This window comes from Salmo trutta, unplaced genomic scaffold (assembly GCF_901001165.1).
Source record: "Salmo trutta unplaced genomic scaffold, fSalTru1.1, whole genome shotgun sequence".
Lineage (NCBI taxonomy): Eukaryota > Metazoa > Chordata > Actinopteri > Salmoniformes > Salmonidae > Salmo > Salmo trutta.
Genome location: NW_021822702.1, coordinates 19,658 through 25,000, shown reverse-complemented (window position 1 = coordinate 25,000; position 5,343 = coordinate 19,658). Strand labels below are relative to the sequence as shown.

Sequence of the window (5,343 nt, the reverse complement as noted above, 5' to 3'; positions counted from 1 at the left end):
CAAAAGTATGTATTGTCTGAAAGTCCAAAACCAAAGACAATTAATTTTCACTTCATCTTCAGACAACACTGTTTTTTTAACCTCTCTAGGACCGGCGGGACGAATTCGTCCCACCTACGTAATAGCCAGTTGAATCCTGTGGCGTGATTTTCAAATACCTTTGAAATGCTATTACTTCAATTTCTCAAACATATGACTATTTTACAGCTATTTAAAGACAAGACTCTCGTTAATCTAACCACACTGTCCGATTTCAAAAAGGCTTTACAACGAAAGCAAAACAGTAGATTATGTCAGCAGAGTACACAGCCAGAAATAATCAGACACCCATTTTTCAAGCTAGCATATAATGTCACAAAAACCCAGAAGACAGCTAAATGCAGCACTAACCTTTGATGATCTTCATCAGATGACACACCTAGGACATTATGTTATACAATACATGCATGTTTTGTTCAATCAAGTTCATATTTATATCAAAAACCAGCTTTTTACATTAGCATGTGACGTTCAGAACTAGCATACCCCCCGCAAACTTCAGGCGAATTTACTAACAATTTACTAAATGACTCACCATAAACGTTCACAAAAAGCATAACAATTATTTTAAGAATTATAGATACATTACTCCTCTATGCACTCGATATGTCCGATTTTAAAATAGCTTTTCGGTGAAAGCACATTTTGCAATATTCTAAGTAGATAGCCCGGCATCACAGGGCTAGCTATTTAGACACCCACCAAGTTTAGCCTTCACCAAAGTCAGATTTACGATTAGAAAAGTTTGATTACCTTTCCTGCTCTTCGTCAGAATGCACTCCCAGGACTTCTACTTCAATAACAAATGTAGGTTTGGTCCAAAATAATCCATAGTTATGTTCCAACAGCGACGTTTTGTTCGTGCGTTCTAGACACTATCCCAATGGTAAATAACGGTCATGCGCACGGCGCATTTCGCAACAAAAGATTTCTAAATATTTCATTCCCGTACTTCGAAGCATGTCAACCGTTGTTTAAAATCAATTTTTATGCAATTTTTCTCGTAAAAAAGCGATAATATTCCGACCGGGAATCTGCAATTAGGTAAACAGCCGAAAGAAAATACAGCACAGGGTCGAATCAGGCACGCGCCTAAGCCCTTTGTCCTCTGATCGGCCACTTGGCAAAGGCGATTATGAGTTTCAGCCTGAGGCTGCCTCGTCATCGTTCAGGTTTTTCCCGGGCTCTGAGAGCCTATTGGAGCCGTAGGAAGTGTCACGTTACAGCTAAGATCCTGACTCTTCAATAAACAGAAGCAAGAACAACAACACCTTGTCAGACAGGCCACTTCCTGCATGAAAGCTTCTCAGGTTTTTGCCTGCCATAGGAGTTCTGTTATACTCACAGACACCATTCAAACAGTTTTAGAAACTTTTGGGTGTTTTCTATCCAAAGCCAATAATTATATGCATATTCTAGTTACTGGGCAGGAGTAGTAACCAGATTAAATCGGGTACGTTTTTTATCCGGCCGTGCAAATACTGCCCCCTATCCCCAACAAGTTAAAAGCTTTGCTGCCCCGTATGAGGATCGAACTCACGACCTTCAGATTATGAGACTGACGCACTATCTACTGCGCTAACGAGGCATATATCATCAACAAATCTAAAGAAAAAATGATCGATACCGACCTTCACTTTTTGACAGTGACGTTGTAAGCACCGTGCCAAAATGTATGGTCTGAAAGTCCACAACCCCTGAAAAATCAACATTATTTTAATTCTAAAGTTATCAATATCAATATGGACCTTAAGATGTGGTTTCCACCGTGACAAAAGTATGTATTGTCTGAAAGTCCAAAACCAAAGAGAATTAATTTTCACTTAATCTTCAGACAACACTGTCTTTTTAAAAGCTTTGCTGCCCCGTGTGAGGATCGAACTCACGACCTTCAGATTATGAGACTGACGCGCTACCTACTGCGCTAACGAGGCACATTTCATCAACAAATCTAAAGAAAAAATTATCGATACCGACCTTCACTTTTTGACAGTGACGTTGTCAGCACCGTGCCAAAATGTATGGTCTGAAAGTCCACAACACCTGAAAAATCAACATTATTTTAATTCTAAAGTTATCAAAATCGATATGGACCTTAACCTCTTATGGCTAGGGGGCAGTATTTTCACGGCTGGATAAAAAACGTACCCGATTTAATCTGATTATTTGTCCTGCCCAGAAACTAGAATATGCATATAATTATTAGCTGTGGATAGAAAACACTCCAAAGTTTCTAAAACTGTTTGAATGGTGTCTGTGAGTATAACAGAACTCATTTGGCAGGCCAAAACCTGAGAAGATTCTGTTCAGGAAGTACCCTGTCTGACCATTTTCTCCCCTTGTTGATTCTCTCTATCTATTACAAGGGATCTCTGCTGTTACGTGACACTTCGCACGTCTCCAATGGGCTCTCAGAGCCCGGGAAAAACAGAAATGACGTAATTCAAAGCCCTGGCTGAAACACAGGAGAGCTTTTGCTAAGTGGTCTATCAGAGGACAAAGGCTTAGGCGCGTGACCTGCCCCGCCCCGCCCCCGTCTTTCTCTTTTTCCATCAGTTTACAGACACGCAGATTCCCGGTCGGAATATTATCGCTTTTCTACGAGATAAATTGCATAAGAATTGATTTTAAACAGCGGTTGACATGCTTCGAAGTACGGTAATGGAATATTTAGAATTTTTTTGTCACGTTATGCGCCATGCGCCCGACCGTGATTTACCATTCTGATAGTGTCTAGAACGCACGAACAAAACGTCGCTGATGGAACATAACGATGGATTATTTGGCACCAAACCTACATTTGTTATTGAAATAGAAGTCCTGGGAGTGGCCTAAAAAAAACAGCTCAGATTTTTTTTTCTTCATTTTTTACACAAAAACAGTGACCACGGTCAAGCCGAACTAGCGACATTCTGGACAGGCCTAAAAAAAACAATTTTAAAACCATTTTCACAAAAAATTGCAGATTTTTTGTTTTAATTTTCGTGACACATAAACAGTGACCCCGGTCATGCCGAACTAGCGACATTCTGGACAGGCCTAAAAAAAACAATTTTAAAACCATTTTCACAAAAAATTGCAGATTTTTTGTTTTAATTTTCGTGACACATAAACAGTGACCCCGGTCATGCCGAACTAGCGACATTCTGGACAGGCCTAAAAAAAAAATGTAAAACCATTTTCACAAAAAATTGCAGATTTCTATTTTGTCCTTAAAAACGATGACTCCAATCATGCTGAAAAAGCGACATTCTGGACAGGCCTAAAAAAAAAAATTAAAACCATTTTCACAAAAAATTGCAGATTTTTTTTTCATTTTCGTGACACAAAAACAGTGACCCCGGTCATGCCGAACTAGCGACATTCTGGACAGGCCTAAAAAAACATTTTAAAACCATTTTCACCAAAAATTCCAGATTTCTATTTTTGTCACCAAAAACGATGACTCCGATCATGCCGAACTAGCGACATTTTGGACAGGCCTAAAAAAAAACATTTTAGAACCATTTTCCCAAAAAAGCTCAGATTTTCTTTTTTCATTTTTTGACACAAAAACAGTGATCCCGTTCATGCCGAACTAGCGACATTCTGGACAGGCCTAAAAAACATTTTATAACAATTTTCACAAAAAATTGCAGATATTTTATTTTCATTTTCGTGACACAAACAGTGACCCCGGTCATGCCGAACTAGCGACATTCTGGACAGGCCTAAAAAAACATTTTATAAACATTTTCACAAAAAATTGCTGATTTTTTGTTTTAATTTTCGTGACACATAAACAGTGACCCCGGTCATGCCGAACTAGCGACATTCTGGACAGGCCTAAAAAAAAAAATGTAAAACCATTTTCACAAAAAATTACAGATTTCTATTTTGTCCTTAAAAACGATGACTCCGATCATGCTGAAAAAGCGACATTCTGGACAGGCCTAAAAATTTTTTTTAAACCATTTTCACAAAAAATTGCAGATTTTTTTTTCATTTTCGTGACACAAAAACAGTGACCCCGGTCATGCCGAACTAGCGACATTCTGGACAGGCCTAAAAAAACATTTTATAAACATTTTCACAAAAAATTGCTGATTTTTTGTTTTAATTTTCGTGACACATAAACAGTGACCCCGGTCATGCCGAACTAGCGACATTCTGGACAGGCCTAAAAAAAATAATGTAAAACCATTTTCACACAAAATTGCAGATTTCTATTTTGACCCTAAAAACGATGACTCCGGTCATGCCGAACTAGCGACATTCTGGACAGGCCTAAAAAAAACCATTTTAAAACCATTTTCACAAAAAATTGCAGATTTTTTGTTTTAATTTTCGTGACACATAAACAGTGACCCCGGTCATGCCGAACTAGCGACATTCTGGACAGGCCTAAAAAAAAAAATGTAAAACCATTTTCACAAAAAATTACAGATTTCTATTTTGTCCTTAAAAACGATGACTCCGATCATGCTGAAAAAGCGACATTCTGGACAGGCCTAAAAAAATTTTTTAAACCATTTTCACAAAAAATTGCAGATTTTTTTTTCATTTTCGTGACACAAAAACAGTGACCCCGGTCATGCCGAACTAGCGACATTCTGGACAGGCCTAAAAAAACATTTTATAAACATTTTCACAAAAAATTGCTGATTTTTTGTTTTAATTTTCGTGACACATAAACAGTGACCCCGGTCATGCCGAACTAGCGACATTCTGGACAGGCCTAAAAAAAATAATGTAAAACCATTTTCACACAAAATTGCAGATTTCTATTTTGACCCTAAAAACGATGACTCCGGTCATGCCGAACTAGCGACATTCTGGACAGGCCTAAAAAAAAACCATTTTAAAACCATTTTCACAAAAAATTGCAGATTTTTTGTTTTAATTTTCGTGACACATAAACAGTGACCCCGGTCATGCCGAACTAGCGACATTCTGGACAGGCCTAAAAAAAAAAATGTAAAACCATTTTCACAAAAAATTACAGATTTCTATTTTGTCCTTAAAAACGATGACTCCGATCATGCTGAAAAAGCGACATTCTGGACAGGCCTAAAAAAAAATTTAAAACCATTTTCACAAAAAATTGCAGATTTTTTTTTCATTTTCGTGACACAAAAACAGTGACCCCGGTCATGCCGAACTAGCGACATTCTGGACAGGCCTAAAAAAACATTTTATAAACATTTTCACAAAAAATTGCTGATTTTTTGTTTTAATTTTCGTGACACATAAACAGTGACCCCGGTCATGCCGAACTAGCGACATTCTGGACAGGCCTAAAAAAAATAATGTAAAACCATTTTC

At 37.8% G+C, this 5,343-nt stretch overlaps 2 non-coding genes across 2 annotated transcripts; both read right to left on the bottom strand.

The window, feature by feature from the left end:
- Positions 1-1,554: 1,554 nt before the first annotated feature.
- On the bottom strand, positions 1,555-1,627 carry trnam-cau (transfer RNA methionine (anticodon CAU)). Its single transcript has one exon. It is a non-coding gene; the product is annotated as a tRNA-Met (tRNA).
- A 273-nt stretch (positions 1,628-1,900) lies between these two features.
- On the bottom strand, positions 1,901-1,973 carry trnam-cau (transfer RNA methionine (anticodon CAU)). Its single transcript has one exon. It is a non-coding gene; the product is annotated as a tRNA-Met (tRNA).
- Positions 1,974-5,343: the final 3,370 nt, after the last annotated feature.